This window comes from Struthio camelus, chromosome 5 (assembly GCF_040807025.1).
Source record: "Struthio camelus isolate bStrCam1 chromosome 5, bStrCam1.hap1, whole genome shotgun sequence".
NCBI classification, from domain to species: Eukaryota; Metazoa; Chordata; class Aves; order Struthioniformes; family Struthionidae; genus Struthio; species Struthio camelus.
The window spans coordinates 14,605,216-14,616,040 of NC_090946.1; the positions used below are offsets into that span (position 1 = coordinate 14,605,216).

The 10,825-nt window shown below is 62.7% G+C and overlaps 1 long non-coding RNA gene across 1 annotated transcript in view; it reads left to right on the forward strand.

Moving 5' to 3' along the window:
• Positions 1-10,299, forward strand: part of LOC138067416 (uncharacterized) — a 62,674-nt gene extending 52,375 nt beyond the window's left edge. Inside the window, exons 2-3 of the long non-coding RNA XR_011141276.1 lie at positions 9,438-9,679; positions 9,957-10,299. This is a non-coding gene — a long non-coding RNA (uncharacterized lncRNA). The remainder of the gene's footprint in view (positions 1-9,437; positions 9,680-9,956) is intronic.
• Positions 10,300-10,825: the final 526 nt, after the last annotated feature.

Sequence of the window (10,825 nt, forward strand, 5' to 3'; positions counted from 1 at the left end):
GGTGGGGAGGCCCCTGGGGAGGCGCCTCTTCCTCCTGTGATGCTGGCCCAGGGACAGAGGACGGGCCGGCAGCATGTGCCCGATACCCTCTGCATCTCCTGCCTCAGCCTTCGTGAGCAAAGTCCAGAGACACTGGACAGGGCCCCGGGGCCCTCTCTGCCCTCCCGTCTCCAGCACTGTCAAGGCCCGTGCAGGGGAGAGCAGAGGCCCCGCAGACGCCTCGCTCAGACTGCCCCCGAACGGGAGATGCCGCCCAGCTGCAGCTGGTGCCGTCAGGTCCGTAGGCTGTGGAGGCCTTGAGCAAGGCAGGGGCTGGGGCAGCTACCTCATTGCAGCGATGGCGAGGAAGGCTTGCTGCCGCACCGCAGTGCTCAGCTGCTCCACGGGCTCCTCTCGCAACAGCACCTGGAGAGCGCAGCGAGGACGCGGCGTGGGAGCTGTCAGCAGCCAGCGAGGAGCCTGCCAGGCTGGCAGAGCCCAGGTGCCCCCGTCGCACCCCAGCGCTGGCACCCAGGGCAGCCCCCTCGTCGCCCCGCTCTCGGTGGCTTCTGGAGCCCTGCAGTGGGCAGCGCTGCGCTCACGAGCAAGGGCTCCCCACCTTCCCACGCTCACGCACCCCAGTCCTGGCCTCCCTGGTGTGCCAGTGCCCGGCTAGGCTTGCCCACTCCCCCAGGCCCTGGCCTGCGCCCTCACCTCGATTGCCTTTGCCAGATCCACCCTGCACAGGAAAAGCAGGACCCGCAGCAAGACATCGGTGCTGGCGCCTCTGCAGAGGATGCAGACGTAGGCCAGAAACTGCAGCTTCTCGGCCTCTTCCTGGCAGCAGCAGGACGAGAGAGACGGAGAGCATAAGTGCGCCAGAGGCATGGGCAGCAGCACCGGAGCGTTTGCGGCCACGCAGTGGTGCGTGGCGTGCCTCTACGGGAGCAGCTCTGCACAGCCAGCAGCCCTTGCGGGGCCGCCTGAGCGTTGCACGTGCAGGGGCCACCCACCAGGAGATGCAGGCACAGCCCAGGCACAAGTGCCTGCCGTTACCTTGCCTCCGCTTCGCAGAAAGGTGCGCATGCTTCCCAGGGCTTCCTCCTCTCCTGGCAGAAGCTGCCCTAGATGTGACCAAGAAAGAGAGTGGGCAGAGCTGTCGGGGCTGGCAGGAGACAGGAACCAGTTGAGGCCTGTGCCCAGCTATGGGCTCGCAGCCCCCGGTCCTGCCCAGCCCAGGGGTGCCCACTCACTCACCTGGCTGCAATGGCTGGAGCGAGCACTGCTCCGGCTGCGAGCTGCTCCCTGAAGGGCCTCCATCCTCCTCCTCCTCCTCCTCCTCCTCCTCCCAGGCAACCCTGGTGGAGGTGGAGGGTCCACCCTCCTCCTCCTCTTCCCAGGCCCTCCTGGGGTGGCTCTCTGAAGGGTCTCCGTCCTCCTCCTCCTCTTCCAAGGCTTCCTTTGGGTGCCTGGGAGGTCCATCCTCCTCCTCCTCCTTCAAAGCCACCCTAGGGAAGCTGATGGAGCCATCCTTCTCATCCTCCCAGGCCACCCTGGGGAGCCTGGGGGATCTGTCCTCCTCCTTCAAAGCCACCTCAGGGCAGCTGACAGAGTCGTCATCCTTTTCCTTCTCCCAGGCTACCCTGGGGTGCCTGGGGGGTCCATCCTCCTCCTCCTCCTTCAAAGCTGCCCTAGGGCAGCTGATGGAGCCGTCCTTCTTCTCCTTCAAAGCCACCCTAGGGCGGCTGACGGAGCCATCCTTCTTCTCCCAGGCCACCCTTGGGTGCCTGGGGGGTCCATCCTCCTCCTCCTCCTTCAAAGCCACCCTAGGGTGGCTGACGGAGCCATCCTTCTTCTCCCAGGCCACCCTTGGGTGCCTAGGGGGTCCATTCTCCTCCTTCTCCTTCAAAGCCACCCTAGGGCGGCTGACGGAGCCTTCCTTCTTCTCCCAGGCCACCCGGGGGTGCCTGGGAGGTCTCCTCTCCATCCTGCAGGGAGGAAGAAAAGGGGGAGGTTGGGAATGGAGGAGCCTAAGGCCAGGCCTGGCACCTGGAAACAGTTGCACTGTCCCCCTGGGCTTAGCAGACAGCCTGGCTGGAGAAGGCCGAGCCCACGGCTGTGGTTTTTCCATGCGAAAGGTGTCATTTGGAAAATGCCCGCAGGCTTTGCCAAGATGTTCTTGGAAGGAAAACCTTTCGCTAACGCCACCAGCAGAGGGTGGTTCCCTGCGGGACATTGGCGTCCCCCTGCCCGCTGCAGGTGTGCTGGGCCCTGGCGCCAGCTCTCCTGCACCTTAGCTCCAGCCCCACCCCATCACCCTGCCTGCTCCTTCCTCTCCTGGCCATGGCCATGGCCAAGGGCCCCCTTGAGGCCCTGGGGAGCTGCTCAGCCCCAGCCCCAGCCCTCTTACCCAGGTCTGAGCTGGGGGTGCCTTGGGGAAACGCCTCGCACTGCGGGGCTGCCCGGGGCGACAGGGAAAGACATTGCGCGCTCAAGGGCTCCTTCAGCAGCCCTGCGTGCTCCTTCCTTTCCTGTTGCCGTCCTCCCGGACACTGCCTTGCTCATGCCATAGTGGTGCCCAACAACACCATGGGGCGCCATGGGGTCACAAAGGACCCTGCTGTGACCCGCCGCCCTAGGGAGGGGCAGGGCACATCCCTTCAGGGGCGCAGGGCTGCCTGCCCCTCGGCCACCTCTGTCTGCCTCTGCGCCTCCATGGGGCTCTGGTCACAGACTCACAGAGCGGTGGAGGTTGGAAGGGACCTCTGGACATCATCTAGTCCAACCCCTCTGCTCCAGCAGGGTCACCTAGAGCGGGTTGCCCAGCACCCTAGCCAGATGCCTTTTGACCATGCCCACGGATGGGGACTGCACGACCTCGCTGGGCAGCCTGTTCCAGCGCTCCATCACTCCCACAGCAAAGACGTTTGTCCTCGGGTTCGGACGGACCTGCCTGTGCTTCAGTTTGTGCTCACTGCCTCGCCTCCTGTCAGTGGGCCTGTCTGACAAGGCTCTGGCCCCATCCTCTTGACTCCCTCCCTTCAGATATTTCTACCCATTGGTCAGATCCCCCCCTCAGGCTGCTCTTCTCCACGCTGAACAGGCCCAGCTCTCGCAGCCTTTCCTCCTATGCCCCCATCCCTTCAGCATCTGAGGAACCCTCAGCTGCACTCACTGCACTAGCTCCATGTCTCTCTTGTATTGGGGAGCCCACCCCTGCACCCAGGACTCCAGGCGAGGCCTCACCAGGGCTGAGGAGAGGGAGAGGATGACCGCCCTCAACCTGCTGCCAATGCTTTGCCTACTGCAGCCCGGGAGATCGTTGGCTGCCTTGGCCACAAGGGCACGTTGCTGCCTCGTGCTCAACTTGCTGGCCACCTGCACTCCCAGCACCTCACTCCCCAGCCTGTACTGCTGCACCAGGGTGTTTCTCCTGCAGGGCAGGACTCTGCCCTTCCTTGGCTTGAACTTCATGAGCTTCCCCTCTGCCCATCTCTCCAGCCTGTCGAGCTCCCACTGAACGGCGCTACAACCCTCCAGGGTTGCAACCGTACCTCCCAGTTCAGAACAGCCGCAAACTCGCTGAGGGTGCACGCTGTCCCTTCAGCCAAGTTTCTGAGGAACAACTTGAACACGATTGAAGCCAGTATCGACCCCTGGGGTACCCCACTCGCTATGATGCACTAAGGCATCCAAAATAACTGTAGCTGTCTGCCATGCAGATAATTAAGATGATCCCCTAGGATAGGATTTAAGATTTACATCTTAATTTGGGGGGGTGTGCGTGTGTAAAACCGCATGTGAGCAGGAGCCCTTTTCTATTCACTAGGGACATAGTCGTTAAGGTCAGTGTTATCTCGAGAGCTATTCACAACGTGCCAAGTGGACACACACTGTTTGGTCAGCTTGGTCTGCCATTTTCCTGATGTACCAAAGCCAATACACAGCCTAAATAAGACCCCCCCCCCATCTCCAATCATTAAAGGAACAAATGCAGTAAATACCAGTGTTTTTTCTTGGGGAATGTGATGTCATTTTTTCCTACTATTCCTAATTAGGCTCGAAGCAAAAAGAAGAAGAGAGAGTGTTTCCAAAATAAAAGGAGTGTGTTTATTTTATGTTTTTCTTGAGGGAGTAGTCAAAGAAGCTGTTGTTCTCCTCACTAGGCAATGACTTCTTCGTGTCGCCGTGCCTCACCTGAGGGGATCTGTTTCTAGCACCACCAACAACAACAGCAGCACAAGTTAGACCAGCAATTCTACTTCGCTCTCCTGTCTCCAAGTGGCCACAAATCAAGCATGCCCTTTAATTTGCTTCCATTCTCCAACCCTTTGGGGCTGAAAGAATACCTCCTTTTCTTCTCTCTTCAAGTATGGCACCTCCTAGCTCCAGCTGCTGTTGAAGGACACCGAGACTTGCCTTGTTCCCCTTTCCCACAGCACTTCGTTCCAGGCAGCTCTCTCCTACCTCTCTCAGCTGTCTCTTTTCCTTCCTGAAGAGCCCTCCTCCAGGCTCCCGTTCCTTTAACGGAAAGGGTCATCTCTTTGACTAGTCTGCTCATGCTTTTCTACATCCTTCTCAGTTCCAGGAAATCCTCTGGCACCCCAGTATTTCACAGAGTCACAATTGGAATTCAGGATTTCGGCTCACCACGTGGTGAGAGTCCTTTCCAGATGCTTTGATACACCCCTTGCACACGTGAGACTACATTTAGGCAGGATTATCATTTTCCTCCGGTGGCAGACATAACGGCTAGAGACGTGCAGTCCTTCTGCAGTCCCACCGCTCTCGGGGATCGATTGGGTGAAGGGCTCTCTGGAAGGGCCCGTTTTTCTCCACAGCCTAGGGAGGGAGCCCGGAGAAGCAGTTCAGACCTTAAGTTTGGCTTCCTAAAGTTAGATGAGATAACTCCACCCCAGTTACTAGCCTAATGGGTTTTAAGACTGTCGGCTTCCTATCAAAAAGCCGCTCTTTTCCTTTTGCCTTCCTTTCCTGCTGTCTGCCTTCCTTTCGAGCCTCAGTTACGGGCACAGAAGATGGGGTTAACATGTCTTGGAAACCACACAGGACGTGTCTAAGGGGAGGAAGGGAAAGGAGAAAGACTGCAGCGAGGAGGCCTAAGGCAGATGTAAGGCAGCAAAGATAACGGCAAACTGATACTAGCTCATAGCGCCCGGCACGGGCCCGCACGAACTCGGAGCGGTCCCGTATGAGCCTGTAGGGCCCAGCACGAGTCCGTTGGAGTCCCTAGGGCCCAGTGCGGGCCCGTACCAGCCCACAGGGCCTGGCATTGACCTGAACAAGCTCAGTGTGAGCCAGTACGAGCCCACAGAGCCTGGTGTGGGCTCGTACGAGCCCGTAGAGCGCTGTGCAGGACCGTACCAGCCCACAGAGCTCGGCACGGGCCCATATGTGCTCAGCATGGGGACGTACAAGCCCATACAGCCCCAAACAGCTCTGTATGAGTCCACAGAGCCCCGTGCAGGCCCATAGAAGTCCACAGAGCCTGGCAAGGGCCCATACGAGCCCCTAGGGCCTGGCGCGGGCTCCTACGAGCTTGGCATGGGCCCCTATGAGCCCGTGGAGTCCCGTGGGGGTCTGTACGAGCCCGCAGAGCCCAGCAAGGGCTCGTACAAGCCTGCAGGGCCTGGCACAAGCCCATGTGAGCTTGGCATGGGGCTGTACAAGCCCCTAGAGCCCCGTTCAGGCTCTTAGAAGCCTGTAGAGCCTGGCACGGGCCTGTACGAGCTTGGCACAGGCCCATAGGAGCCTGGAGGGCCCAGCACAAGTCTGCACAAGCCCCTAGGGCCCGGCAGGGACCCGCACCAGCGCAGTGGGGGCCTGGATGAGCCCATAGAGCCCCATGTGGGTCCGTACGCGCCCAGGGAGCCCTGTGGGGGCCTGTAGGACCCTGCAGAGCCCAGCATGGACGCAAATGAGCCTGCAGGGCCTGGCGCGAGCCTGTATGACCTCAGCACAGGCCCGTACGAGCCCTGTTCAGGCCCATAGAAACTCGTAGGCTTTTGACACTGTCTCCCATCCCATCCTCCCAGGTAAACTCAGGAAGTGGGGGTTAGATGAGTGGCTGGTGAGGTGGACTGAGAACTGGCTGGATGGCCAAGCGCCGAGGGTTGTGGTCAGTGGCGCAGAGTCTAGTTGGAGGCCTGCAGCTAGCGGTGTCCCCCAGGGGTCAGTCCTGGGTCCACTCTTGTTCAATGTATTCATCAATGACCTGGAGGAAGGCACAGAGTGCACCCTCAGCAAGTTTGCTGATGATACTAAACTGGGGGGAGTGGCTGACGCACCAGAAGACTGTGCTGCCATGCAGAGGGACCTGGGCAGGCTGGAGAGCTGGGCGGAGAGGAATCTCCTGAAGTTCAACATAGGCAAGCACAAGGTGCTGCACCTCGGGAGGAAGAAGGCCAGGCAGCAGGACAGGCTGGGGGTTGACCTGCTGGCAAGCAGCTCTGCAGAGAAGGACCTGGGAGTGCTGGTGGGCAACAAGTGAAGCATGAGGCAGCAATGTGGCCTTGTGGCCAAGGAGGCCAATGGTCTCCTGGGGTGCCTGAGGAAGAGTGTTGCCAGCAGGTGGAGGGAGGTGATGCTGCCCCTCTCCTCAGCCCTGGTGAGGAGGCCTCCCCTGGAGTCCTGGGTGCAGTTGTGGGCTCCCCAGGACAAGAGAGACATGGCACTCCTGGAGAGAGTCCAGCGGAGGGCTGCAAAGAGGATGAGGGGACTGGAGCATCTCTCCTCTGCAGAAAGGCTGTGAGAGCTGGGCCTGTTGAGCCTGGAGAAGAGAAGACTGAGAGGCGATCTCATCAATGTGTGCAAGTATCTGAAGGGTGGTTGTGGGGGGGGTTCAAGAGGATGAGGCCGGTCTCTTCTCCGTGGTGCCCAGTGACAGGACAAGAGGCAACGGGCACAAACTGAAGCACAGGCAGGTCCACCTGAACCTGAGGAAAAACTTCTCGACTGTGAGGGTGAGTGAGCACTGGCACAGGTTGCCCAGAGAGGTGGTGGAGTCTCCTTCCCTGGAGACATTCAAAACCCGACTGGATGCGATCCTGGGCAATACGCTCTAGAGGAGCCTGCTGGAGCAGGGGGGTTGGACTAGATGATCTCCAGAGGTCCCTGCCAACCTCAACCATGCTGTGAGTCTGTGGAGCCGGGCGCAGGCCCCCCCGAGCTCAACGCGGGACTACACAAGCCCGCGGAGACCCGTGCGGGGCCGTAGGAGCCCCTCGGGCTGGACGAGGGGCTGGACAAGCTCCGCGCAAGCCCGCACGAGCCTGGGCAGGACTGTATGAGCTGGGGGAGAGCGGCCTGGGACCGGGCGAGCCCGTCGGGGGCGACCCGGGCCGGGAGGAGCTCGGCGGGGCCTCGACGTGGGTCACACGAGCCACCGCCGCTTCCTGCCTGCCCTGCCCGCAGCCCCTGCCCTGCCCGCGCACGGCGCCTGCCCTCCCCGCTGCCCTCTGCCGCCGGCGACAGCCGACCGGGCGGCGACGGGCGGGAGGACACTGAGGGGGGACAGCGAGGGGGACACTGAGGGGGGACAGCGGGGACCGCGTCCCTGGCGCCGGCAGACCCGGCCCCGCCGCCCGCCCGCCCGCCCGCTCGGCGGCGCCCACGGCCGCCGGACGCCATCTCCGGCCTCTCTCCGCTCCCTCCCGCCCTCCGCCCGGGCCGCCGCGGGGATTGGCCGGCCGGGCCAGCTGCCTCTCGGCCATTGGAGGGCGCCTGCGCGCCGCCCGCCGCTGATTGGCGCCCCGCTCCCGCCTCTGGCCGGGGGAGGGGGGAGCGAGCGGCCGGCGGCGAAGATGGCGGCGGGGTGGCTGGCTGTGTGGTGGCGCCTGGCGGCGGCGGCCGGGTCCCGTCGCGTCGCGTCGCGTCCTGTCTGGTGCGGTGGCGCGGCGCTGCTGGAGAGCGGCAGGCTGCGGGACGCGCGGCGGGTCGTGGCGCAGCCGGGCTCGGGGGCGGCGGGGGGGCCGGGCCGGGCGCGGGGAGGCGGTCGGGGCGGCCGGTCGCTCTCGCCTGGGCAACGCGCAACGGTTGTGGCAGCGCCGTTGGCAGCGCGGCGGGACCGAGCGGGACGTGCGCGATGGTGCCGGCCGCGAGCTGCTGGCAGCACCGGCGGGCGGCGCGGAGGAGCGAGCGCCGGCAGCGGAGCGCTGGGTGTCTGCGGGCGCTGTTTGCCGGCCCGTGCAGCGAGTGCCCGGCGGGCTGCGGGCGGCGCCGGAGGAGGGAGCGTTGGCAGCCGGCGGCCGGGCTGTCCGGAGCGCCGGGGAGGGGGCAGCGCTCGGGCAAGGGCTTCCCTGGCGGCCCCGAGGCGGCCGGGTGGCGCTTCCCGCCCCGCCGGGGGCTCGTCTGCTGCCGGGGGCGGCAGGTTTCCAGCGCGGCTGCCGCCCTCCCTCGGGCTTTCTTCGGGGGCGGGTGTTGGCAGGCTGGTTCCCAGCCCTGTGGGAGCCGCTGGAGCCTGGTGGTGGCGCGGCGTGTGGTGGCGCTGGCGCGGGGTCCTTCCTTGTCTGTCTGTCTGCCCGTGCAGAGCTTTCAACCTTTGCTGTAGAAAGTGGAATCAGAGCGTATCATTTGGCCAGGGGGAAAAACCATCTCCTTGCCTGTGAAGCGTATAAGTAGAAGATGTGTTTTACTGGCGAGGCTGTTTTGGGGTTTCAGCTGCCTGGGGAGCTGAGAAGCGTAGTGGGAGCTGTGTCCTGTCTCTGCAAGATCTCTGTCTGCTTCCTTTGTGGCTGCTGAGAGCTGATGTGCTCACTGAGAGCTCGGTTGCGTTTCTCGGTTGTGTTTTCTGTTGCCTGGCTCAGTTCAACGTGGCCGCTTTGTCTGTCTGAGGGGGCAACTGGGGCGTGCAGCTCCCGCTGCCGGAGGGCTGTGGGGTGTTTCAGTTCCCAGTAGGTCATGACCAACTGGGTTACGCTCCCCGGGGCTCCTCTCCGCAGGTAAGGCCGGTGGGAATGTCTCGTGCCAGGGGAAGGGGCTCTCTGGGACAGCTCTGGCTGGGCTGCAGTGTCCTGGAGCGTACGAGGGGCTGGAGGACTTTGGACTTGCTTCTCTTTGGCTTTGCTTTTTGGAGTTGTTTAGCAAGCTCCCGGCCTGGGCTTCCCAACAACCTGTGCTTGTGGCTGCCCCTTTTTGGGGAGCTGTTGGGCAGTTGCTGCGAAAGGCAGCCCGGAGAGTCTTGGTGTTGCGGAGAGTTGAATTGTGCAACTGTTTCTTGCAGAGTAGAGAACGTGGCGCTGGAAAACGAGGTGGGACATGTCTGCGAGCTTTTAGCTAAGGAGGAAAGCAGTGATTTGGGGCAGAACCTCAAGAGCTCCCTTGCCTTTTCAGGGAAGCCACGGGCACTAATACAGGAGAGGGAGTGTGAGTTGTGTGCAAGAGCTGCTGTTGCTGTGTTGTGGTGCAGTGCCAGACTCGAGAGAGGGTCTCTCCTTTTCTAGGTGTCTGGGCGTCCCCTGCAGCCCACGCAGTAGGAACGTTGTGTCCCCTCGGCATTTCTGTACTGTGCCGGCGCCTTCTCCCTGAAGGCAGGCCTCTTGGTGTTCAGCGCTGTCGCCTTGCACACGAAGGAGGAGGAGAAATGGGCCTGAGCTGCGTATGGGAGGAAGAGGCGTTTTGCCCATCCCTGGCAGCGCGCAGAGAGCAGCGGCGCTCGGGCTCCTTCCGAGACCTTTGAGGCCTGGTAGGTGCCAGACAAGCTATGGCTCTGGTTTTGATTTATTTCATTATTAGTAGTAGTATTGTTTTTTCATATTTGGGGCCACTAGTGTTGTGCGTTTCTGCTCTGTTTTCAGCAGGAGCCGTGCTCTGTGGATGCGCTGAAGGCCAGAAGGCAGAGCCGCAGCGCGCAGAGCCCCAGCGCCCGCTCCCCGGGGGGGACGCGGGGTCGGGCCCGAGTGTTGAGAGAGGGAAAGTGCCTGCTCCTGCTCTTTCTGAAGAGCTCTGTTTTGTTTTCCTAGGTGCTGGTTGCTGGCAAGAGCTGCTCTTTCATCTCTTGCCCACCCCTCCCGCAGCTCTTTGGGGCCCCAGCTTCAGACTCCAGCTGCACTGAGGAAGTGACCTGCTTTCCCAGAGACCCCCCCCCACCACCCCCCGAAGGAGCAAGAATCCGGCTTTGGCCTTCACGCACCCCTCCAGGAGCTGCCGCAGCAGGAAGGCGGCCTGCGCCTGCCAGCTCGTCCTGCTCCCCAGGAAGCGCCAAGTGGGACTCGGGCACGGTGGCACCGCGCGAAGGTGTTTGGGCTCTGGGCAATAAAACTTGGCGCGAGCCCCAGCTGAGGCGAGGTGCCACGTGCTGTGTTCTGTGCGCGGTCTCTGTTCACGCCTGCTCGCAGCTTGCCGAAGGCTGCGTTCTCCCTGCTCGGGGAAGAGCTCCTGTCCCAAGGGGCTGTTTCTCCTCGCCCCCAGGTTGGCCCTTTCTTTGAGCAGGGGCCCTGGCAGCCCAGCTCCAGCCCGGGAGGCAGCGGGGAAGGCCGGGGCGACGAGGGAGCAGCGAGCACTCCTTGGCCTCAGGGCTTTGTGTGGGGGCAGCCGCTGGGCAGGGCTTTTTTGTGCCCCCACCAAAGCCCTGAGGCTGGGGAGTGGGGGGGTCTGGGCTGAGGCCTGGCCCTGCTGCCCTTAAAGGCAAGGTGGAGAGGCTTTAAGGCTCTTCAAGTCTCTGGGGGCTCTTCATGGAACTGAAGGAGCCCCCAGGGACTTGAAGAGCCTTAAAGCCTCTCCACCTTGCCTTTAAGGGCAGTGGGGGGCGTGGGGGCCAGGCCTGGCCCCCATTGGGCCACACCCCCCCCAGGAGCCAATGGGGGCCCTGGAGGCCCCTGGGCTCCCTAGC